This window comes from Onychostoma macrolepis, chromosome 24 (assembly GCF_012432095.1).
Source record: "Onychostoma macrolepis isolate SWU-2019 chromosome 24, ASM1243209v1, whole genome shotgun sequence".
Classification (NCBI taxonomy): Eukaryota; Metazoa; Chordata; class Actinopteri; order Cypriniformes; family Cyprinidae; genus Onychostoma; species Onychostoma macrolepis.
The window spans coordinates 17,540,078-17,567,345 of record NC_081178.1 but is presented as its reverse complement, the minus strand read 5'-3'; the positions used below and the strand labels follow the sequence as shown (position 1 = coordinate 17,567,345).

The 27,268-nt window shown below is 38.9% G+C and overlaps 1 protein-coding gene across 6 annotated transcripts in view; it reads left to right on the top strand.

Annotated features, from left to right (window-relative positions):
* myripb (myosin VIIA and Rab interacting protein b) overlaps nt 1–27,268 on the top strand; it is a 240,122-nt gene that overhangs the window by 60,548 nt on the left and 152,306 nt on the right. For 2 of the 6 annotated variants that reach the window (XM_058765742.1, XM_058765743.1), the window contains exon 2: nt 6,634–6,763. The exons of 2 other annotated variants lie outside the window; for them this stretch is intronic. The gene's annotated coding sequence lies outside the window, so the exon portion shown is untranslated. Of the gene's footprint in view, nt 1–4,417; nt 4,507–6,633; nt 6,764–7,617; nt 7,885–27,268 lie in introns of those variants that run through there. 2 more of the 6 variants (XM_058765741.1, XM_058765744.1) reach the window with 2 other exon arrangements.

Sequence of the window (27,268 nt, the reverse complement as noted above, 5' to 3'; positions counted from 1 at the left end):
ATAACAGAGGCGGCGGCTGCCATGAGACCGAGCAGCCTCTGAAAAACCTTCAAGGGACGTGCTGTCCCGGGTTTGAAGGATGCCGCCAATTGCTGAATGGTCAGGGACTGTTCCGGCATGATCCATGCCCGCATTTGGGCAGAGTCGAAAGTCATTCCCAGAAAGACAGCCCGCTGTCTGGGCAACAACTGACTCTTCTACAGGTTGATCTTCAACCCGAGGCACTCTAAGTGGCTGAGCAACAGTGTCCTGTGAGCGACCAATTCCCATTCTGATCTGGCTAGAATCAGCCAATCGTCGAGCTAGTTCAATATGCGATTTCCCATTTGTCTCAGAGGGGAAAGAGCCACGTCTATGCACTTTGTAAAAGTACGTGGGGCCAGAGACATTCCAAATGGAAGGACTGCATACTGATAGGCCACGCCCTTGAACGTGAATCTCAAGAACAGTCTGTGATGGGGGCTATGTGGATGTGAAAGTACGCATCTTTCAGATCCACTGTCAAAAACCAGCCCTCAGGGCAAATGTCCGTGAGGATCTGTTTGACAGTTAACATCCAGAATGGGTCTCAACCCGTCATCTCTTTTTGGGACAAGGAAGTAGAGGCTGAAAAGGCCTGACTCGTTGTTCGCTGGGGGCACTATCTCCACCGCACCTTTTGCAAGCAGTGTTTGCACTTCCTGTCAGAGAACGAGAGATATGTTGTCCGAGAATAATACCTCTGAAACGAGGTGGCCTGTGAGCGAACTGAAGTGAGTGGCCTCATTGAATTGTTTTTAGAACCCAACTCAACACGTCTGGTATGACTGCCCAGGCCAATAGCCGGGATGTGAGAGGACCTATTTTTTTCTGAATAAAGGCTCTCCGCGGGGGCAGGGAACCTGAATTTGTGAGTGAGAGAGTATGAAGAGGAATTTTGCACTTTTGAGTATGTGGGTCCGCTATCACAGCGGTAAAACATTTGGGTACGCGCTGCACCTGCAGGACGTGACCGCCGAAGGGCAAAACTCCATTGCTCAAAGGTGCTCGGAGGGATGGAGTGTGAAAGCGAGCTGTCTTTGGGGGAGTTCTGGCCGAGGCGAGAACTGAACCCCTCCTCTTCCTCTCTGCTGGATCAGGATGGCTTAGGAGGCTCAGGGTCCAGCACTACTCAAGGGCGGGGACCTTTATGCTTCGGGAGGTTCGGGGGCGCTGAGCGCTTTGGAAGGAAGTGTCGCATAGCCTGGGACGACTTCTGCGCCTCCGAGAACCGCTCAGCAAACCCTTCAACCGCCGGTCCAAAGAGGCCGGTGGGGGAAATCGGGGCATCAAGGAAGGGGACCTTGTCTGCATCCTTGATTTCTGTCAGCGTTAGCCACAGGTGGCGCTCGAGTACCACCAGGCTGGCCATGGACCTCCCAATTGCCTGAGCGGTGTTCTTGGTTGCGTGTAGAGCCAGGTCCGTTGCACTTCTCAGCTCCCTGAGAGTCACAGGGTCAGGGTCAGACTCGTCTACAGATGAGAGGAGCTTGGCTTGAAAGACCTGGAGGACCACCATAAAATGGAGCGCCAAAGCCACCTGTCCAGCTGAAGCGTAGGAGCGTCCAGCGAGCGCTGAAGTGGTCCTGCATGGCTGGTCAAGCTGGGTAAAGAGGACGAGGGAAACCTCTCTGTGTGGCGAGGGCGAGACATGTGGGACCTGAGTCGACGTGAGCTCACTCGCTCGCAACCAGGCGCTGAAGTCCTCTGCCCCTCTGTTTTTTCCCGGGAGGAAGAAAACAGGAGGGCACGAGGGGGCGGAATCGCTCTCTGAAAAGAAAGCTATCCACGAGCGCAGAGAGGCGAGACTGATGTTCTCGCAATGAGAACAGTCCGTCCCTGTGATCTTGGGATTTCCCCAAGCAGGTAACGCACTCGATGTGGCCGTCATCGGGGAGACCTGCACGAACCGCAATAATGGCGTGGCATTTGCAACAACGCCAAGCTCTTTTAGGAAGCTATTTTAGAAGTCGCTGGATGGCTGCAGGGGAAGCAGGACCGGAACTGCTGCAGCGCTGAAGCGCGAGGAAAAGGTGGAGAATCAGCCGAGCAGATTGAGGTCGCTGGGTCCTACTTCTGGGATCAGCAGAGAGCGAAGTCATTGTCACTGAAGGAGAAGAAATCTGAGGATTCTATGGCAAAACGCTCGCTTATATAGCCAGATGGCTCCGCCCATTCTGGCAGGCTCTGGCGGGCTTCGTTTTTAACACACTGCACGAACCAATGGCCGTGCAGTTTCACTGCGTGATTGAAAAAGGCTTCAGTTCAGGAGAAAAAAGGCTTTTTCCCATAGTGTCTTTAAAACAAGACGCAGTACGCACGGTATCGACAGGGAACTGAGATTATAAGTGTTATGTTAAAGCAGTAATGTAATCATCAGCAGAATTTAGAAGTTACACACATCTGAGATCATTTATTTTCAAAAATAAAAAATATTCTAGTGTGTTTGCATTTTAACTTTGAATACAACCTTCTCTGCTTTTACTTTTGCAGCTATTTTGCTAGTCAGCTCCCGACGCGATGTCATTCATTGTACGCGCAAATTCAAAGCGCCGTGTCTGGGCACGTCAACGGCACTCGCGCTCTTTTAAACTCATAATAAATCGGTGAATGATCTTTCCAGAAATGCAATTCCATCGCAATCACTCTAAAATAGATGACGACAACTCACACACCTGCATTAGGAGCTGTACTTCTTTGCGTGCCTATATAGCCGTTTGCTTCGCAAGTTCGAGGCACCTGAAGAATGTGTTCTTTATGCAAACATTGAAGGCGTTACGCATCAAAAGGCGGGATCCGCTTTAAAACTGCAACATTAATTGGTTTAATTGCAGATGAGTGACAATTCAACTATATCCAGTGAGCATAGAGGCTAGTATTTGCTACCCGTCTTGACTGGTGCATATAGGGGATGTTACGGTTATGGAGGCCCCTCCTCAAAGCCCGAGGCCCTAGGCAATCACCTGCTCTGCCTGTAGCTAGCACCGGCCCTGCCCAGAGCCCAGTCTGAAAACATTTTCCTGAGGAGTTTGTGCACATTGGGCCATGTTGCAGGGTTGAGTCTTGTTAATTTGTAGTCTCTCATAAATTTTATCTGAGATTCTCTCATAATATGCTGAGCTAAACTGAACTACAATGTTACATTTATATTGGATATACACTTGTTACATGCTCTCACCTCGTGCATACTTCTGCATTCTAACCAGGCCTTTAATCAGAGAGGCAGCAGTAAAATAAAATTCATTTAATGAGTGTGAGAGTTTGAGAGAGTCGCTTTCATTGACCTCATTTCTTCATAATGGGTATGTGTACATTAGTAGCTCTTAAATATTTAACTGGCTGAGGTTCAAACTAACTGACATTCCAGAAGCTATAATGCAGAGTTTTGCAATCTAGTTTCCAATTTTACTGTAGTGTCAGAGGAGGTGTCTAAAATATTATAGGGGATTAGTGTGCGTGTGAGAGAGAAGGAAAGTCAAAAGTAGAAAGAATGACACAAAAAGAGAGAGAGGTGTACAGTTAAAATGAGGAAGTGCTAGGTAATTTGCAGCGTCATGTCGTGCTCTCGCCTGATTACACTGAGTGATCATGGGAAATGGGCTGGAACGGATGTCTATTTCCCTCTGTGAACTTAAGCAATACTCTTACTCTTGGATTGTCTTTTTCCCAACTGTTTTTATGATTTCCTTCCCTCAAAGCCATTAACACAGCCTTAAAAAAACAAAGAAATTTTGAAAAAACAAAGGTTGTGCAAGCTGGGGGATTAGTGAGAGGCTGGAAAATGGTTGTGAAGAAAATAAATTATGATTGATGTTCCCACAAAAATGATAGAAGACCTCGGGGAAAAAGTTGACCTGTTTAAATCTAAACTAAACAATCAGGATATGGTGCCAATAAAATCCCAGCATAATATATAATGCCAGTATAATGTAGCTGACTACCCATTTGCTTAGAGAGTGATGTTACAGACACACAGACAAACAGCAGGTCACTTTTAAATGTCAACAGCAAGCTAGGCAGCCGTTGGGGATAATTGGTCCAATTCTTGAAGCAATAAGAAAGTAAAAGAGAAAGAGTCATCTATCCCTCAACTGACTGTGTAAATCAGCAGGTATTGTGCTCTTGATTGAAATGCTTAAAGGTCCCATGACATGCTGCTTTTTGGATGCTTTTATATAGGCCTAAGTGGTCCCTAATACTGTATCTGAGGTCTGTTTGCCGAAATTCAGCCTTGGTGCAGAATTTCAGCCACTATGAGCCAGTCCCACAATGAGCTTTCCTTAGGACGTGCCGTTCTGTGTCTGTAGCTTTAAGGATGAGAGAGGCGGGGCAAGGTGGAGGGTGGGGGTGTGGCCTTAACCAGCTTGCGCTACCATGCGCTAATGTTGACAGTGGATGTATCACAATGGCTCATAGACAGGCAGTCATTCAAGCTTTTCAGTTTGACCCAGAATCTGATCAGCGGCTACAGCAGGACGTCTCCGAATGGTTAGTTTAAAATATTGTGTCTGGATACGGTACTTTAGTTGGTTTGTTTATGTATGCTGTTTCAGTTATTATCATGTAGCTAATGCTAGCCATAGGCTCGGATGAAGGAACTAAAAAAATACTTTGGTGTTCATTTGTACATCCAAACACTGAGCAACTGCTATGCTTCGCTCCTTTGCAAGCCATGATGTCTCTCGAGGAAAAAAAAATATTGCGCTCACGTCGCACGGTAGTAGCTCATTTTCTCATGGGCGGGCAAAGCAGAGAAAGGGAGGTAACCTTTCCCCGTATGACGACATAAAGGGAAGATTCCAGATTGGGCCATCTGAGCTTTCATTTTCTCAAAAGCGAAGCAGGATACCCAGGGCTCGGTTTACACCTATCGCCATTTCTAGCCACTGGGGGACCATAGTCAGGCTAGGTGAACTCATATTAATGTTAAAAAACCTCATAAAGTGAAATTTTCATGCCATGGGACCTTTAAGGCTATAAAATGGCCAATTGTTTTTAAAGGAATGATGCAGAAACTGAGGTGATTCTCTTCTTTCTCTCTTTTTACTGCCTTGTTTAAAAAAGGCTTTAAGTTGCCAAAGCATTACTAAAATACAATTTGGTCCAAAATGAAAGTGAACATGGTTCTACTTTTTTTTTCTTCATGAATTAAATTTTGAATCTTACATTTAAATTAAATTAAATAATTTATCTTGCTGTATTCATCATTTCCAGTAAAATTGTGCTTCTCATGAAAATAAGGTGAGATGAAGCCTATTAGTTATCATTTCAGTCGGCTAAAATTGTGGTGTTAAATTACCTGGCTAGCTGGAAAAGAAAGTATTGCAATTATATTGCAGTATTCACGCAGCATCTGAAATTTCTATTTTTATATGACATTTTTAAAGCACAGGTCCCCTCTGTGTTTAGTGACCTTAAGTCTTCTCTCTGAGAGATGTGTGTTATAAACAACCCCTACAAAGGCCAAAGATAATATAATGAAAAAGGATACAAGGGTTTAATAAGTTTCAGATCAGATGATCTGAGATCTAATATGTGCGGTTCTGTTTAAATGTCACAGCCTGGTGTTGATCAACTGCTATAAAATACTTGAAGGATTTTTCTCTCTCTATTTCTAAATGAGATGTAATGATAGTATCTCAAACAATGAAAGTTTGTTTTACTGTGGTTCTTAATTCAATACTAGGCACTATGCATATGCATAATGGATTCCTTTCAACATACAGTATTACCTATTAGCCTATTGTTTTAATTCACTCCAGTTTACCAGTATTTTCCTACTTTTTGTTTGTAACAATTGTAGCTCTTTAATGAAAAGCTGTGAACAGTGAGACACTCCACCTTCTGTATAATGCCAAAGCAAAAACAGATAATTACTGAGCATTATGACTAAAGCTTTAGGGTAAGTCAAACAGATTTTGTAACCTGGATTTTAGTTTTTTTCCAGTCCTGCAGAGGTGTGATAACTCTAGAAGCTATTGGAGTATACAAACACACACTCTCTCATTCACAAAGTATCTAAATCTTTCTTTCTTCAAAGGATGATTTCCATTTGCTCGAAAAATCATTTCTTCAGTGAACCTCAGTTGCTCCATATATCCTTCCTTCAACCCATTTTCTGTATTTCATTCACTTCTTTTCCACTATGACAGTTGTCAAGCCATATCTGCATCTAAATATTCCTCTTATCTTCACTCTGCCTGCCTGTCTGTCTGTCAGTTCACTGTCTGTAGCTTCTTGCTAAGTGTGCTTGATACAAATCTGACATTCTGATCACTTATTCTGTTGAGGAGATGATGCCTATCAACTTTTCTTCTCATACTACTGTGTTTTGGATAAAATATGCATTTATTGCAAAAACATTTGAAAAATCTTACCAGTTTAAAGCTTTTGAGCACTATCGTATCTTAATATTTATAATTAGAGCATTCTGCTATACGTACCCAAATGTTAATTTTGACTTCTTTCAGAAGTGTTCAAGTTTTAGGAAATCACTATATGCAAGTAAGAGTTCATTTTCTCTTCAGTCCATTTTAATGTGCTGCAGGTGTCAGCATAACCCGCGGGTATGTCTGTCGCTCCCTCTTTCTCACCTTCTCTCTTTCTTTCCCCTAGGTGAGATCCAGCATTACACATTCTGTACCTCAGCATCTGAACTGACAATGCAAGTGTAGTGAAGAATATCAAAAAGTAAGAAATGAAAGATCAGAGAAAGAGAGGGAGGAGAGCCAAAGACATGAGGAAGGTGAGAAAATATGAATGAACAGTGAAGGCTGGGTGTTTGTGAACTGTGTGCATGAATGGTTTTGCAATAAAAGAATAAGCAGTTTAAATGGTAATTGAGTCCCTATTGGGATTTTGGAGAAGACAGGCTTTTTTTTCTTCCATTTGTGGCTTGAAATAGAGCAGGTTGTCTAAATAATTTTTCTTCACTCAGCAAAGATGTCATTTATTCAGTCTACTTACACTAACAGCTTTCTCTTTACCACAAACAACTCTCAAACAATCACAAAATCATAAAAGAAAAGTGCATAGGTCCTGATATAAATCCACTGATGTACAGATGAAAATTTTGGTTAATGGTGTGGAATAAAAAGTTGTTTTAGTGCAGAATAGCACAAAAAATTAGCAAAAACATTCCGACTAGACCAGTGAGGCATAATTAATCTATATTTTAATTATGATTAATCTATAATTAATTAATCATATATAGGGCTGTCGCGGTTAAGGAATTTCCCTTGCGGTAATTTTGAGTGGCTCAATAGCGCGGTATGCGGTATTACCGCGCACACATATACATATATATATATATATATATATATATATATATATATATATATATATAAAATATGTGTTACGATGTACGGAGGTCATATTCAGAAACCAATAAAACCGAAACTAAATCGCGTTGAAACAGGAAGTGAAGTAAACAGAAGAGAATGACAAAATAACGGTCCACATATACATATATATATATATATATATATATATATATATATATATATATATATATATAACAGTTAGTTCTGATCCTCGAATCTGACTGACAAGATCATTTTTCTGTTGATATTTCACCTGCGTGTTCTAGACGGCTGTCAGTCAGTGCAGCTTCATTGTTTCGCCTCAAGGTGGCGGCAAGAGACTGTCTTTGAGTGAGCCTTTAAACCGTTCATTCAACTACACGTTCAAAAGCGCTGATTCATTCAGAGATTTGTAATGAAACACGCTGTTTAAATCATTTTAACTTTGAGCGCCACTTTTAAAGGCTCAGCTGACCAGCAGAGCGTCGATGCCAAGACAGATTTCGCTTTCCTTGGACATGACAACATGTTTTCACATATGACTCGGCCTGAAGGACAGACGCAGGTAATCGCACGCGATCAGTCGATCTCTCTCACTCGCTGTCTGTTTAGGCTTGTTAAGTGCAAATTTACTGAGCCTCTGTGCAAATCAGCATGATACACATTGTTATCATTACTAATATTCAGTACACATGCACGAAGTGTAAAACAAGAAGGGCGTAACCTTACGAAAAAGAAAACACTGAAATATCGCGGTTGCTGCGGTTGTTGCATTCCTCTGCGGTTATGCTCATCAATAGCGCGGTATTGCGATATTGCGGTTATCGCGACAGCCCTAATCATATATGTGACCCTGGACGACAAAACCAGTGTAAATTTTTCGAAATTGAGATTTATACATCATCTAAAAGCTGAATAAATAAGCTTTCCATTGATGTATGATTTGTTAGGATCGGGCAATATTTGGCTGAGATACAGCTATTTGAAAATCTGGAATCTGAGGGTGCAAATAAATCTCAATATTGAGAAAATCACCTTTAAAGTTGTCCAAATTAAGTTCTTAGCAATGCATATTACTAATCAAAAATTACGTTTTGATACATTTATGGTAAGAAATTTGCAAAATATCTTCATGGAACATGATCTTTAATTAATATTCTATTGATTTTTTGCATAAATGAAAAATCGATAATTTTGACCCATACAATGTATTTTTGGCTATTGCTACAAATATACCCCAGCAACTTAAGACTGGTTTTGTGGTCCAGGGTCACATATTTATTAATTGACCTAGAAAATCCTGACTAAGGCATATTTAAGAATGAAGATATCAAGTAAAATATAATCAGTTCAATCATATCAACTCTCGGAAGATTTTGGCATGGTGATGTATATGACATTGTTAATGTATTTGGTCTTGGTGGAATAGATCTGCTACGCTGCTGCTGTTGGTTATTTCTGTTGTTGTAGATTATTGCTGCTGCTGCAAGCAAGTACAGGAACTTGCTACTGCCAATGCATATGGCAGTACAGTGCTGTGAGTATTTAAGACATACTGCTGCACAAATATAGCATATAAAATAACCCCCCAACAAAGCTGGATGAAGAAAACAAAACAATTGAATATGTTTGTTATTTAATAAACAATTAAATAATATGCTTAAAATCATTCCTATAAGGCAGAAGAAATATTAAAGATAAAACCCCCAGAACAAGCAGATCTATTGCCAAGACATATGTACTGCTGCTGCTCCGGAGAGCTTTGAGACCGTGTGTTTGCTATCTATGTGAGCCTAGGCTGGCTTTGCCGAATGTCTTAACGCTAGTGAACTGTGGCTGTGTGTACCTGATCGGTTGACCAGATCAAACTAGTGACCTGAGTTAAATGTGTTTCTGGGCTAATGTAGCTAGTGGCTTAACAATGTGAACCTGGGTGCTGTACAGTTAGGTTTATTTAACTAATGATCTAAATAACTATGTGTGTCTGAGCCAATAGCTCAAACTTACCTAGGTAGAAACGTGCACTATGTGTATCATTAACAAACAGGAATCACACTGTAGGCTGATAGATGAAGTAACCCCCTGCAACCACCTGACTCAGGCTCGAGCGGCCTGAGCAAATAGTTTTAAATGTCATTCAAGAGTTGTAATCCCCCATTAACATTCATCAACATTAATGTAATGGAAATACTTACCTTTAACTTATTAATAAGCTAACAATATATTTGGCGAAATAATAAATCACTGTACACCCTGTGGTTGCGGTGTCATATGCCCAGGACTAATTCTACCTCAAAAGCAGCTGCTTATTATTTTGATAATTTAAAATATTTATATTGAATATTAAGAACAATAATGTTTGCATTGTATGAACACATCATTGCTAAATGCATGGCTCATTACCAGATGGTCTTGAGCAAGACACTACAGTGACTTCATTTAAATGTTGTTGTCTGCTTTTATATTAATTGTCCAAATTAAAATTTGCAACATAGAAATGCTGTGCACGCTGCTGCTACTGCACAAGAGACTGAACTGCTGAGAGTTCCATTAATTAGGCATATAAGTAGTTAGGCAAATATATGTATATAAGTGCATAAGTACTTAGAATTTCTATAAGTGTCTTTATTAACAAGCAAACGCAATCAAATAATGCCTATTTCGCTTTGAAGAGTTCACAAAATCTACTGTTAGCCCTGTTAAATAAGCAAAGAAATAAAATGCCTATTTCACTTTAAAGAGTTACTTACCCCATGCGTTATCACTGAAATTTCAAGCAACTAAAGTACTTTCTGCTGCTGCTGCTATATTAGCAACAATAATTTGACTTCCTGCTGCTAATATTATTTCTAACATTGCATATGAATTTGTTATGCATGCTGCTGCTATTAAATTTGCTACATGCGATCTGAATAACTATGCATAATGCTGCTACAGCTGCACAAAGGTACTTAGAATTGCTATAAGCCCTTTTTAAATAAATTAAACGCAAATGATGCGCTTGAAGAGTTCACATACCATCTATTTTTAGTCATTGAAACTTCAGCAATTGTAAGTCGCTTTGGATAAAAGCGTCTGCAAAATGAATAAATGTAAATGTAAACTATGTTTTACCAACTGCTGCTGCAACTAAATGCATAATTTGATTTGCTATGCATACTGCTATTAATAATTCGCTAATAACGCAATCTGAAATTCTATGGATACTGCTGCTACACTCCATGAAATTACTAGAATTGCTGTAGCCCATCCATGCATTATCACTGAAATTTCATGCAACTAAAGTACTTTCTGCTGCCCCTGCTATATTAGCAATAATAATTGGTTGCTATGCAGAATGTTGCTAATATTATTTCTAACATTATATCTGAATTTGCTATGCCATTCTGCTGCTATTAAAAATTGCGATCTGAATAGCTATGCATACGAAAATACTTAGAATTACTATAAGCGTCTTTATTAAACAATGAAACACAAACAAATAATGCCTGTTTCACTAAAATTCACAAAAATGTAAAGTTCACAAAATGTCTGTATGCCCTGTTAAATAAACTAAGTAATAAAAGCCAATTTCAATTTTAAAGAGTTACTTACCCCATGCGTTATCACTGAAATTTCATTCAACCAGATACTTTCTGCTGCCGCTGCTATAAACACTAGTAATAATTTGACTTGATTTGCTATGCATACTGCTACTAACATTTCGCTAATAACGAGATCTGAATGCAATGATACTGCTGCTACACTCCATGAAAGTACTATAATTGCTCTAAGCCCAACTGAATACACAAACATTAAATTCCAATTTAAGAGTGTTCTACTATTAGCTACATTGTACATGGGCTACTGATTGGAAATGATTTATTATTAGTAGTGTTAAGTATTGCACTCTTATACATCACATTACGGTATCAGACAAATTACCTATTGTTTTATTTGAAGGTATTATGGTACGGGAGTGATGACATATGTTGTTACGTGTTTACGTCTCTACGTTGTACTAGAGCTGATGCGGATGTGTTGTGAAAGGTTTATGCTGAATAAAAGAGCATGTCGAAGAGGTGAATAAACCCTGAGCAATGTTTTGCTTTTGTTTTCGTGAACGAGTGATGGTGAACTGCGCACTCAAGCTCAACAGGTCATGGGCCCAGTCACAGAAACAAGCCAAACCACAGCCATATCACCCTGCAGCCCAAGACCGGTTGCCCATGGAAGCTAAGCAGGGCTGAGCCTGGTCAGTACCTGGATGGGAGACCTCCTGGGAAAACTAGGTAGCTGTTGGTAGAGGTGTTAGTGAGGCCAGCAGGGGGTGCTCACCCTGCAGTCTGTGTGGGTCCTAACTCCCAGTATAGTGACAGGGACACTATACTGTAAAAAAGCACCGTCTTTCGGATGAGACGTTAAACCGAGGTCCTGACTCTCTGTGGTCATTAAAAGTCCCATGACACTCATCGTAAAGAGTAGGGGTGTAACCCCGGTGTCCTGGCCAAATTCCCTCCTCTGGCCCTTGTCAATCATGGCCTCCTAATAATCCCCATCCACTTGATTGGCTCTATCTCTCTCTCCTCTCCACCTGTAGCTGGTGTGCGGTGAGCGCACTGGCGCCGTTGTCCTGTGGCTGCCGTCACATCATCCAAGTGGATGCTGCACACTGGTGGTGGTTGAGGAGAGACCCCCCCCACATGATTGTAAAGCGCTTTGGGTGTATAGCAATACACAATAAAGCGCTATATAAATGCTTCATTCATTTATTCATTCAAGCGAGCGTTTTTGAGCAAGTTAAACGCAACGTATTACACATTATTCAGTAAAGAGCTGAAAGGAAGCAAAAAGTCAGCGACTCCATAAAATGGCGAGTAGAGTGGCAGGATTCCAGGTACCACAGCTTCTGTTTTACGGATTGGAAGATAAATATGATCTTTGAGAGACAAGATTCCTAGGCTATCTGCATACTCTAAAGCTAAAAGAGATTATTTTGCATTAGCAACGCTGAACAGCTAGCTGAAGACAGACGAAAAATGCTGATTGCTACGCTGAACTGATAAGACTGATAGATGATAAAAGCTAATCTCTGATAAGACATAAAGCTGCTGACGATGGCAGGAAAGCCCTGAAAATAATGGAGGAACATTATTCAGGTAAAAGTAAGCCACGGATAATAAATATGTACACATCGTTAACCCAGATATGCATGACTGACAACGAGAGTGTTAGCGATTACTTAATAAGAGCAGAGAACATCATCACAGCCCTGAGAGATGCAGGAGAAACCATGAGCAACGGGCGAACCATTGCTATGATTCTTCATGGGCTACCAGTCAAGTCAAGTCAAGTCAAGTCACCTTTATTTATATAGCGCTTTTAACAATACAGATTGTGTCAAAGCACTTAACAGTATCAAATTGGAGGATAGAGTGTCAGTAATGTATAATGATAACATTAAACACTCAATTTTCTAAATTTTCAGTTAAAGGCATTTTCATTATTGAATTCAGAGATGTCATTGTCTAGGTCAGTTTAGTTTAAATGGTATCTGTGCAATCAAATCGACGATAATCGCTAGAAATTAAGTGTCCCCAACTGAGCAAGCTAGAGGCGACAGCGGCAAAGAACCAAAACTCCCTCTGTGACAGAATGGAGAAAAAAACCTTGAGAGAAACCAGGCTCAGTCGGGGGGCCAATTCTCCTCTGACCAGACTCTTTCAAGTCGCTATAGCCGTCCACATTATGCAAAATGAGGACAAAGTTACGTTCACAGACTTCAAAAGAAGACTGTGGATTTACAAGAAGGCGGAGAAAATGAAAAGAACAGAAACTACTGATAATGTGATGAAGACACATACGAGACAAGGACGAGGCTTTTCCAAGTCACACGCTAAGGATAGAAAAGATGTGACATTACAAATGTGGAATAAAAGGACACAAAGCAAGAAAGTGTTATAAGAGGGTGTGGTGCAACCATTGTAAAAACATGCAGAATTCCTGTGCAAGAAAAAGGGTGACCAAGATGGTACTAGAAAGGTTGCAGATGAATAAGACAGTGATCAAGACCACCTCTTCAAAGCCGAACACTCAGAGTATGAAAGACTGCCAGACAACGTAAAGAAAAAAGGCATCATGGTAGATGCCAGAGTGACATCTCACATCGTGAACGACATCAGAAAGTTCAAAAACTCTTTTCAACCTGAGACTCATTCAGTGGAACTAGCCGACGGAACAAAGTGCAGCAGAATGGCACAACAAAGAGGAACAGCAGTGATTTATTTCCTAGACGACACTGGATGACATCAGAGAGCACAGCTAAGGGACGCACTGTACATGCCTTCGTACCCACATGACATTTTCTCAGTAGCAAGGGCAACAAATGGAGAAGCAACAATTAGCTTTAAAAAGGGGGACAGTCAGATGGTTACCAAAGACGGCAGCAAGTTTGACATCCACGAAAGTGGAAATTTCTACTATTTGCCAACTATTGAATAAAGTGTTGACCAGTGCAAAGTATGTCATGATTTACAAACGTGGCATGAAATTTTGGGTCATTGTAACTACGAAGATGTACAAAAGTTACAAGGTGTGGTTAGAGGCATGGAGATAAAAGGAAGAACGGTTAGACGAAATCGGTTATATGAAGTGTGTACGAAGGGAAAATTCACTCAGACAAGAAACTGAGAGCCAGACAGAAAGGCAGAGAAACTTTTAAAACTAATTCACACTGATTTGGCCGGCCCTATGCCAACACAGAGCAAAGAAGGGTACAGGTATGCACAGTCTTTTACAGACGACTACTCAGGTACTATATTAGTGTATTTTCTAAAGTCTGAGGCAGATACAGTACAAGCCACAGAAAAGTTCTTGGCAGACATAGCACCTTATGGAGAAGTCAAGTGCATCCGTTCAGATAATGGCACTGAGTTTATGAGTCGAGACTTTCAGGCACTGTTAACAAAGAATAAGATTAGACATGAAACGTCTGCACCTTATTTGCCTCACCAGAATGGCACAGCAGAGAGAGGTTGGAGAACACTCTATGACATGAGCAGGAGCTTACTGATAGCGAGCGAGTTACCAGATGAGTTGTGGAACTACGCTATGCGAACATCAGCTTACACGAGAAACAGGTGCTACTGTAGACGTACAAAGAAAACACCATACGAGCTATTCACAGGCAGAAAGCCAGATGTTTCCAAAATGCAGAAATTTGGATCTATATGTTTTGCCTACAAACAAGAGAAAGGTAAATTAGATTCTAGATGCGAGCAGGGTGTTTTTATTGGCTACGACAAAAACAGTCCAGCTTATCTGGTGTACTATCCTAACACAGGGAAGGTCCAAAAACATAGGTTGGTGAAGTTCACAACTAGGACAACCAAAGAAAGAGAGACACAAACATCTGAGACACGCACAGAGTATGATAATATAAATCCTAAGATCATTAACAATGAGGAAAACGTTGATGTGAAAGATGTAACAGACCAAGGCATTCAGAGTGGTGTTTCCAAGACTTTGCCTGAACAGACTGAATCCACGCAGCCGGGTAAAACTACTGAGACTGGAATCAGAAGGAACCCACCAAGAACTCTGAGGAGGCCAGCTCATTTACAGCATTTTGAAACTGAAAATATGGAGGACAAACAGCACACATGCATAGACTTTTGTTACAGAGCAGTATGTGATGTACCGCAAACCTACCAGGATATCAACCAAGTCAAGGCAATGGAAAAATGCCATGGACAAAGAAATGCATTCATTGGAGGAAAACAAGTCTTTCACACTCACTCAGTTGCCACCAGGAAAACAACCAGTTGGAGGCAGATGGGTCTACACACTTAAAAGAGACATTGAAGGGTCTGAAAAGTACAAGGCAAGATTCATTGAAAAAGGATACAGTCAAGGATACAGTCAGAAAAGACAGACATAGTACATCAGGTTACTGTATCAGTCTAAATGAAGGAAGTTCTCTGATTTCATGGAAAACCAGAAAACAATCAACAGTGGCACTGTCTACTTGTGAAGCAGAATACATGTCCTTAGCATCAGCCATGCAGGAATGTATCTACTTAGAGCAGTTACTCAGGGGTATGGACACATACCAATATGCACAAACAAAGGTCTACGAAGACAACCAAGGTACCATAGCACTAGCCAGAAACCCAATCTGTAGGCAAAGGTGCAAGCACATTGACATCAAGTACCATTTTATAAGGGAAACTGTAAATGATGGTAAGATAATCTTGGAGTATTGTCCCACTGAGAAAATGATTGCTGACATTATGACAAAGCCAGCCACTAAGCAAAAACTGAAGAGATTTGCTCGAGATATATTTGGCACTTAAAAGTGTATGTATGTTTACATTATTTATGTAAAAGAGAAGTCTTATTTGTTTTCGTTTTTTGTTTTTGTTATTTTTCTGGTAATACAATTAGCTAAGAGCGAGAGGGGGTGTTAAGTATTGCACTCTTATACATTGCATTACGGTATCAGACAAATTACCTATTGTTTTATTTTAAGGTATTGTGGTACGGGAGTGATGACGTATGTTGTTACGTGTTTATGTCTCTACGTTGTACTAGAGCTGATGCAGAGGTTTTGTGAAAAGTTTATGCTGAATAAAAGAACATGTCGAAGAGGTGAATAAACCCTGAGCAACATTTTGCTTTTGTTTTCGTAAACGAGTGATGGTGAACTGCGCTCTCAAGCTCAACAAGTAGTAACTTTATATTTTAAACAAATTCCTGATTAATTATCTTTAAACTATCATGAAACATGACTTTCATAAAAAACTCTTCTCTATCCCTGAACCAAGGTAACGAGTGAAATAGAGATGTGGCCCCTTTAAAGTGCCCCTATTATGGGTTATGAAAGGTTCATATTTTGGTTTTGGGAGTCCCCAACAACAGGTTGACATGCATGCAAGGTCAAAAAATACTTTCATTTTCTTATAATATGCATTTATTTTTACCTTATTTGCTCAACAACTCCCAAACAATTCGCTCAACGATTCGTTTTTCCAAACCCCTGCTTTGTGTGACGCTAATCTGCGGTGATTGGTCGATTTCATTTAAATGTGCCATAGAATGCATTGATACAATATTTTAAGGTATGTGGCTTAGGTAAGGGCAAAAATTATCCAGAAACGGTTTTACATGTGCATTTACAACCCTAGTATTTCTAGCTAGAATGAAATGGTCTGTTATTGGCTTATTTGGAAGGGTCATAAATAATAATGTTGAGCTCTGCTCTGACTGGCTGTTTCACAGTGTGGCTCATTTCAGTACCTCACACAGCAGGAAAGAAACACAGGGAGGGAAAATATATATTTCAATACTTTCTCTCGCAGTTATATCGTCGGGTAATTATACTGTATATGAAATGCGGACATTCAGGGAGCCTCTATTCAAATGCACGATCGCGTTTTACTTTCACTTTTGCTTTCGAGATTCGCGATCGCACAAACTCTGTTTATACTATGGAGCGGCAGTACTCTCACCACACATTTTACAAGATCAGATGCTTGTCAGTGGTGCTCAGGATCTGCGAATCATTCACCATCATCCTCAGTCATCTCTCCTTACTCTGTTTATGTGGTAAGTGAAATCTTATGCACTGCAATGTAACAGGCTACAGCTAGCAAGAAGCTAACCATGTCCCTTTAGTGGCTCGCGTTATTTTATTAGAACGCGTTATTTGTTTTCCGTGCCTTTCTGAATACGGACACCAACTAATCCCTGCACTTCACATTCCCTACACAGCCTGGAACATGATCTGCCATTTTCGCTGTTGTCCTCGCTTGTTTCTTCACAATACCTGCAGAACTTCTGATGGTTCGGCTGGCGGCTGGCCTAGAACATGGGTGGGTATATGCAAATGTCAGGGGCGTAACTATTAGTGATCCCGACTGTTATGTCACAGTTGGTGTTATGTTCTGATTCGCATATTTTTCAGTGATCTTTTTTATTCACGAGATTTACATAAGAAGGAGGAAACAATGGTGTTTGAGGCTCACGCTATGTCATTTCCTTGTACAGAACTCTTATTATTCAACTATGCCAAGGTAAATACAGTTTTCCATTCTATGGCACCTTTAAAGCAGCGTTTGTGAGCTTTTTACTCTTCAAAGGCGGCACCTAGTTGCAAAGAATGAATTTGCATTTTCATTCAGACCAACGCAAAAATCAAGTTTTCCCAGGTCTGCGTGCGCAACAAGTGGGCAGGCAATATGCTAATGTTTAATGTTGACTGGCTGAAATTCAAGTCAAGCACAAAAGTTCACGGTGCTAGAATTTATGCTTCTTAGATTCATAGTATCATATTTATATTATATAGTAATTTTAGATTGAGTTATTTTATGTGCTTTCATCATTATTTATTTGTTATATTGTTTTTGTAAATAATTTTCTTAAGAAATATAAATATTCCATAGTTTTATGTTTATTTCAGTTTTAGAATATTAGTACTTCACCTTTAAAGCATTTATTTCAGTTACTGTTGTTTCCAAGTCAGCATTCAACATTTTTTACACTTTTCATCTAACATTTTTTTATTTTATTTCAGCCTTATTTCAATTACTTGAGAGATGCTTTTGTAAAGATCTTGAGCACACCTGTATATTCTGCTTCTGTACTGAGCAATTAAAATGCCGGTCACACAATCTCTTCTTGTCTAAATGGGTGGTTCTCTGCCAGAATAAGCTGCAATATGGGCCAGACTTTATTCTGAATGTCTGACCATGTTTACTGCACTGACACATTTCTGTAACAATGAAGCCTCACCCTGACTTCTTTGAATTTCTATGGCAACAGGAGATCAGATTGTGATCATCGTCTCAAGGCCTCGTAAAGAAAGTGAGGAACTGCATTGATCTCATTTGTACTGTGAATGTGACAAATCCAAGAACTCAATGAATAGTCTGAAATTACATGCGCAGATGAATGTGACCTGGGAGAATTGGGCCTCACTGATTGAAAGAGCGTTTGTGTGTGCGTAATGCGTATGCAATGTCAATTTGTTGTGGCTTTCTAGGAAGGCAAGTTTGGCATTCTGAGATGACTATGTGTCTGACCCTGTTCAGTATTCTTCTGCAGCATTTTCTTTTTAAAGTTTTGGCATGCAGCCATCTCTACGCACTGTCTTTTTGAATATCAGGTTTTGAATCTTTCAAAGAACTTCCTAATTAAACATTTTCCCCCAAGTTTTGTCTAATTGATCTTATATACAGATGTTTTCCTTTCTTTCTTTCATGTATTTATTTATTTAATTGTATTTGAGGGCTCTTAAAAGTGTGTGCTGCTTTTGATGTTATGGTTCATTAAATGTATAGACATATATTATTATGGTTTGGAGTCATCAGCCAATCATCATTGTCATGACATTTGTGGCTCAGGTGATTGGTTCAAAAACAATTTTGTGCATATATGGGCAAAGATTGAATAAACATGTTTAAATTCAGAGGCATTAAGCTGTCTGTTTAATGAAACTGAGCTCATGTGCAAACACCCAACCAGTGGGTTTCAGTCTTTTAATCACTTTCTAAAATTTAATTAGGTGATTAAACAAAGCTGGAGCTTCAGAATTAATCTGAATTGAATCAAAGTCACTATACTGTCTCTTATTAAACTATTTAAACACTGTTGAACAATAAATATATATTTTCTATTACCAGAAGGGATTGGGCAAAACATAACTTAACTGTCTACAAATTAAGTCATGTTTAGACATTTCAAGTTGTAGTTACAAGTTTGTAGTTTCTGCATGGCATATTTAACATGAGAGCTGCATTTCTTTCTTTCTGCTTTTTGTGGGCATAAAACAATTCAAATGGCAGTCACAATTTATCAAACCAACCATTTAAGAAGATGATCAAAGCTTTAAAGTGGTCATATAATGCTATATCCACTTTTACAAGTTGATTGTACTGAAATGTGTGTTGGCAGTGCCTGTGCACAACCATCCTTCAGTGTTTTTTTTATTTATTTATTTTTTAATCTCCTAATATGTTTTCCCCTGTCTCAAATCGAGCTGTTCGTCTTGTGACGTCACAAGATTGGAGGCCCCTCCCACGATTGTTGATTGACAGGAGCATTTCAGCACAGACTGCACTGGTGTCTTACCTCAGACCCGCCCTGAGTGAGCTGTCATCAGTTGTTTCACCGCTGGAGCAGATGTAGACAAGAATGACTCCTAAGCGATTGAGGTGTTTTATTGCTGGATGTAATAATGACCATAGCAGTAGTCATTTACTCCCGTCATCTGAGCGGCTGAAGAGGATTAGGTTTCTTTCTGAAGGGAATGCACCCTCCATCTACCTAAATGCGTCTATGTTCGCGCGAATCATTCATGATCCAGGTTCACCTCCAGAAAAAGTGAGTACAAGGTTTTTTAAATGAATCTTTGCAAATGGCCTTTCCTAATAATTTGCTAATTAGCAAGTTTCACTATGAATGCAGCTAAAGTAAACAGTCCCTCAGAGAGCGGCTAGGAAGAGAGGGGCGGAGTCAGCAGAGCTCATTAACATTTAAATGACACAATACCGCTTGCTCTGACAAGTTTTTGACAGGGTGAAAAAGGTGTTTTTTTACACTACCAATGAGAAATTTTATCCAAACTATGTTACAGACTTTTCATTAAGATCCTAAAGAATAATATAAACTTGTGGAAAATGGGCATTATATGAACCCTTTAAAATTATTGAAAATCATATTGATACAAAAGTGTTTTGTTTTAAAAAGCTGCTGAGATTAAACAGTGCATTGCCTATATCCAAATAATTCAAAGAATCTCTCTTACTGTCTCATGCCTTGTTTTAGTATTTATGATTAGTGCAGTCGAGCAGCTTAAATCCATTACAGTCTGAGTTATTGGATGAGACATACAATTTAGAATCAAGTAACCAATTTTGCCAATATGTTCTAAATGGTTTTAGTTTGTTCCTATGTAGTTGCTAGGGTGTTCTTGGTGGTTTCTAGGGCATTTCTATATGGTTGCTAGGGTGTTTTGGATAGTTGTTGGGTGGTTACTTCCCTAAGTTTAAAGTCACCCTGAATTCAGTATATTGTGGTCATTTCTCTTGTGAAAATGAAGTGTGCTGTATTGAATGAAATTCAACTTGTAATGTACTTCAAATGTCAAAATTATATTATAAAAACTGTATTTGCAAATTATATTAATGAAATGAAAGCCAACTTAAGCGTACTTAAAGAGAGTACACTTTCATGTCTTTATTTCTAACTCACATATTTATATTTATAACACACGAAAAGTACACTTTGTAATAATGTCAAATGTAGTGTTGTCACGGTACCAAAATTTCAGTATTCGGTACCGATACCAGTCAAAATCCACGGTTCTCGGTACCAATTTCGGTACCACATGCTAATTTAAAAAAAAACACTATTTTTAATAATGAGGTCAAACAAAAATAAAAATGTACAAAAATCAATGCCATTCTTTATAATTTATTTAAATTGTGTTTCAAGTTTTCCCGCAAGTAATGAAAGTATGAAGAACAGTAAACAAGTTTCACCCAAATTGAATTTGTCTTTTAATTAATTAAATTTAAACACATTGTATTGTTTTGGTAAATAAAGGGATTTACTATTAAAATTAAAATATGGAAGAAATATTGTGTGATTTCTTAAAAAAAAAAAATTATATATATATATATATATATATATATATATATATATATATATATATATATATATAATTATATTTCTGGCACAATGTCTTTAAGATAAACTTTTATTTTGATGGGTTGTCGTGAATACCTTTACATTTCTGTGTGTAGCTATATGATATGACGCTGGTTTTACTCAATGAAACGGTAAAATGCTCGCGAAGGGACTCTCAGAGCAGTTCTGTAGATATTGTTTATGTATTTATGTCCTCATTGAGACGGCAGATGATGAATCACCGCGAGCGTCAGGCGCGCTTCAGTGTGTGTAGTCTCTGCCATTCATTCACTCACATAGAGACTCGCAGAACATGCGGGATTCATATTTGAATCGACTTTTGCGGCTTAATATTTACAGATACTAGTCCACGTCGCGATTTGATTTAAGTGCAGTGACCTACTTTTGATTAATTCATCCAAATGTTGACAAATTCAGTGCTAAACTGTAAATTGTGTTTTTGTAACTGGATTCCGAGATTCCGTCCGCGTTTTCTGCATCGCGGAAATCATAGGGCCGTACGCGTCAAGAACCGGGTTGACCGGGTACTCTGTACCACCGGTACTTAAAAAAACCTGGTACCGTGACGTTTTCACTTTTTTAGTACCGACTTGGTACCGAAGTACCGGGTCTTTTGACAACACAAGTCAAATGAATAGTATATTTTAATTAAATATTATATCATCGTGATGATAATATTTTATTGTGCTTCATAGAAGCATAACGTTCAGCTAATTGCATTTAATATAAATTGATTGATTTTCATTCAATTGCAATTAACTTGCAATTATGTGTCCAAAAACATTGCATTCAGTTTGCACTTATTTCTAAGTACTCTACTTCTGTACACTGTAAAAAGTGATCAGTTGACTTCTTAAAAAAAAATTGTGGAAACCTGTTGCCTTAAAATTATTAAGTCATGTCACTCGGCAGCCATCTTTGAAACGCCTCTCGGGCATGCAAGTGCAGCTCCTATTTCTTTGAATGGGGAAACATCAAATTCTCCAAAACTGTTCGCTAAGCTTACGATTAAATTTCATATTTGAAATCACCAAGGAAATCTGACAACAACTGTATCATAAATGTTGTTTATTTTGCACAAATAGTGTTAAAAAAAAACGTATTTTTTCAGGCTAGAGCAGCCAGTGTGCATGCGCAGTCCAAGGCGCGCGTCTCAGAATGCTTACTGTTTCTATAGCAACTGGGACTTCTAACGGCAGCTGCAGTGACGCGCTGACTTTACCGATTAGGGATTGGGTCTTTTGCTCAGAAGGCAGGGCTTCGTTCAGTAGCGCGGTCATATTGAGTGTTGCATTTTTCCCCATTCAAAACGATATGAGTGACATGTCTTGGGTATTCTATAGTCTTTGATCAAATTCATGCATTATTAAAAGAAAAAAAGTTAAGTGAACTTGACAATTCTAAGTTACATTAACAAATAAACAAAAGAAAATGTGTTGTGGTCACTTTTTATTTTAAGTTGGACTAATTTAAATTCATTAAATTGTGATTACTTAAAAGTGTGAAATCTACTTAATTTAAAACTAACAAGTTAATCTGAGTTCTGTCTTCTTAATTAAATTGAGGAACCCGTTGCCTTGAAAAAATTAAGTAACCTCAACTTATTGTATTTGTGTAACTACAGTCATGGCCAAAAATATCAGAACCCTTGAAATATCGGAAGGCTGTGAAAATTAATCTGCATTGTTAATACTTTTGATCTTTTATTTTAAAAATTCACAAAAATCTAACCTTTAATTGGATATTAAGAATTTAAAATGGGGGAAATATCATTATGAAACAAATGTTTTTCTCAAATACACGTTGGACACAATTATTGGCACCCCTAGAAATTCTAATGAGTAAAATATCTCTGAAGTATATTCCCATTCATATTCACAATTTTGAGCACTTCAGGGTGATTATGAACATGAAATTATCCAGCCATGGCTTCCTGTTTCACAGAAATATAAATAGGAGGGAAAACAAAGCCCAAATTCCCTTAATCATCCATCACAATGAGAAAAACCAAAGAATATATTTCTGATGTGCAGCAAAAGATAATTGAGCTTCACAAATTAGTGAAGTGGCTTTAAGAAAACAGCTAGAGCAGTGAAAATTCCCATTTCCACCATCAGGGCAATAATTAAGAAGTTCCAATCAGCATAAAATGTTACGAAACTGCCTGGAAGAGGACGTGTGTCTATATTGTCCTAATGCACGGTGAGAAGGAGAGTTTGAGTGGCTAAAGACTCTCCAAGGACCACAGCGGGTGAATTGCAGAAAATAGTTGAGTCTCGGGGTCAGAAAACCTTGAAAAAAAATAATAATAATAATAATAATTGTCAAACAGCACCTATATCACCACATGTTGTTTGGGAGGGTTTCAAGAAAAATTCTCCTAGCTCATCCAAAAACAAATTCCAGCATATTCAGTTGTCAGACACGACTGGAACTTCAAATGGGACTGGCCTCTATGGTCAGATGAAACTAAAAAATGAGCTTTTTAGCAGCAAACACTCAAGATGGGTTTGGTGAACACAGGGATAAAAAGTACCCCATGTGTACAATGAAATATACTGCTGTATTTTTGATGTTGTGGGCCTATATTTCTGCTGGAGATCCTGGACATCTTGTTTAGACACATGGCGTCATGGATTCTATCAAATACCAACAGATAAAAAATCAATAATTGACTGACTCTGTTAGAAATCTTATAATGGGCCATGTTTGGATCTTCCAACCGTACAATAATCCAAACACAAACCTCAAAAATAACACAAAAATAGGTCACTGAGCACAAAACCAAGCTTCTGCTATGACCATTCCAGTCCGCTCACCTGAACCCTATAGAAAATGAGTGGGGTGAACTGAAGAGAAGCAGCACCAACATGGAGCTGGGAATCTAAAGGGTCTGGAGTGATTCTGGATGAAGGAATGGTTTCTGATCTCTTGTCAGGTGTTCTCTAATCTCATCAGGTGTTATAGGAGAAAATTTACAGCTGTTAAACTGGCAAATGGAATAAAAGGGTGCCATTAATTGTGGCCAATGTGTATTAGAGAAAAACATTTATTTCATAATGATATTTTCCCCCATTTTAAATTCTTATTATCCAAAGAAAGGTTAGATTTTTGTGAATTTTTAAAATAAAAGATCAAAAGGATTAACAATGCAGATTAATTTTCACAGCCTTCTTTGATAATATTTACCAAGGTTGCCGATATTTTTGGCCGTGACTGCACAATTCACTTGATACTGATTTGATGTAATCTTACTTTACTGATTTCTTTCAAATTGAAGGCTACTACAATTCTCAAAAATACAAAATTGTTCAAAACAGACTGCACAGACATTTCTATGAAGATTTGTCAGCAAGTCAACTCACCCGTATTTATATATAGCACTTCATACAATACAGATTGTGTCAAAGCAGCTTTACATTGTTAAACAGGAAAATAGTGTCAATAATGCAAACAAAATTTAGTTATGCAGTAAAGCAGCTCTAAAAAGAGGACAAAAGTAAACATTCAATATTTCAGTTAGGGGTGTCAACGTTAACGCATTAACGCATGTGATTAATCAAAAAAATTTTACGCATTAATATTTTTTTAACGCAAATTAATCGTTTGATAAGGTTTGACCCCAACTTCTTCCCGTCATCGCAGCGTGGAAGGTTATCTATCATTGTGTGATGAGGGTACAGCGAAGCAGTGTTGCCAGGGTAGCGGCACAAGTGGGCTATTACTACAGTCATGGGAACAAAATTACAGAGCCGTGGGTTGCGGCCGCCCAAGGTGTATATAGACAAATAAAAATTAAAATAGATCCTTTTACTAATGTGTATTATACTTGGAATGTATCCCTGGCAACTTAAGAATGGAGATGCGGTTTTAACATCACAAACAACGTGAGTTTCAGCCAGAGCATACATGTTAAGGCTTTAACACAGCAGAAATAAACATGACAACAGCCACTATAGATTATATAAGATAATGAACACACGATTACGATAGATATGGTCTGTATGTGAATTTCTTGAGATGAATGTGACTGTGATTAACGCAATTAAATTTTTTAATCGATTGACAGCACTAATTTCAGTTAAAGTCAGTTCATCATTGATTCAGTGATGTCATCATCATTCAGCTCAGTTCAGTTCCCTTCACATACACACTGCAGTTAAATTCAGTTGTCAGTTCACTTTTTACTCCTTAATCAATTTCTGTACACACATAATTCACTAAAATACGGGAGTGACAACCACATTCGACAACCGCATTAAAGGTGCTGTATGTAGGATTTTGACTCTAGTAAAGCATAAAAATACCATAATATGTTTGCAGATATTTAAGAAACATGCTAAGTTAACATACTTGTTTATCTGAAAAACAATGCTACAGTCAGTTATTCTCCTTTGAAAATGTGCATTCCGGCCCGGAATGTCTGTGTTTGTTATGGTTTATGAAACCTGCCCACTGCCAGTTTACCCAATTGTATTTCGGCACCCCGGGTTGCCAGTTGGCGGAAAAACACAGCGTATTTAATTTCATTCATCGTCATGTGCGCTTGTCATTGGTGTCGTTAATCTGGCAACCTGCGTGTGCGTCAAGTCTGAGGAGGAGGGGCCGGGTGAAAAAAAACGTCTCCAATATTTTGAATTTGGACTGCAATGCCTAGTTCAACCGCTAGGTGTCAATCCTACATACAGCACCTTTAACACCCGAAAAATACAGGTAGTGACAACCGAATTTACAGAAATTCTATGCAGTGTGTACAGAACTGAACTGAACAGCTAGTTCAGGGGTGGTGAACATTGTGTCCTGGAGAGCCGCATCCCTGCAGAGTTTTGCTTCAACCCTAATAAAACTAGGGTTACTAGGAAGCTACAGGCAGGTGAGTTTTTATTAGGGTTGGAGCTGAACTCTGCAGGGCTGCGGCTCTCCAGGACTGGAGTTCGCCACCCCTGAACTAGTTGTTAATTGCGTATTTGAATGTGCATCAGAAATGAGTCTTGGTCTGTATGTGAGATGCAAGAAAATAACAGTGAAAGAAATCTTAACCTTAGCACATTTTGACATGGAGCTAGTTGCGCTCACGAGTAGAGCCCTGCACGGGCCTAAAATATAGGCCCTAGCCCGGCCCTTGCCCGAGACGCTCAGGCCCTAGCCCGGCCCGTGTCCGACAGTTTATCAGAATTACCGGCCCGAGTCCGACCCGAGCCCGTCTCTTTTCCCCCCTTCTCCCAAAATAGCTTATACTACTGTTTCAGTTATTAAAATACTTCAATTTTGTATGAAAAGGCAAAGTGATTGTATTTAGTTTCGTTATTTTATTTAGTTAATTTAGAAAAACATTTCGTGCATTTTTTTATTCGTTTATTGTAAGTTTTTGTTTTTTAAAGTAACGACCAAGTAGCCAGCGGCAGACAGTGAGCTGATCATAGCCTGTTTGATCAATTTAGACATGATAAATATATCTATAGAAAGCTTTAAATTAGTACTTAACGAAATAAAACATATAGAAAACAAGAACTCTTTCATTATAATCATAATCCGTACAAATCCATTTCTTAAAGGCGCGTCTCAGAGGAGATGGCAAGTCGGGATCTGCAACTTCATCCTTGCGACACCGACTTAGAAAACACTAGTTTATTAATAAATAATGCAAATATCTCCTTACTATTTCCCCTGAAAACATTCATGCCGACCCAAGACCAACATCAATATCACTTTAAGCTCTCTGACGTGCACTCTCTGATGCGTGCTGTCTCTGCTATACACAAATACACACACACACGCTACTAAGAGGTAAACTTTTATTATAGGCCTCAAACATAACTACCACCACTGACAATCATGCCCACAAATATCAAAACAGACTGTCCATTGAGAAGCATAACCATGCAGTAGGGAATATAGCCAAGCTACCTGATCCAGCAGCAAATAGGTAAATAAAGATGTACAGGTGCATCTCAATAAATTAGAATGTCGTGGAAAAGTTAATTTATTTCAGTAATTCAACTCAAATTGTGAATCTCGTGTGTTAAATAAATTCAATGCACACAGACTGAAGTAGTTTAAGTCTTTGGTTCTTTTAATTGTGATGATTTAGGCTCACATTTAACAAAAACCCACCAATTCACTATCTCAACAAATTAGAATACTTCATAAAAAAACATTTTTAGTGAATTGTTGGCCTTCTGGAAAGTATGTTCATTTACTGTATATGTACTCAATACTTGGTAGGGGCTCCTTTTGCTTTAATTACTGCCTCAATTCGG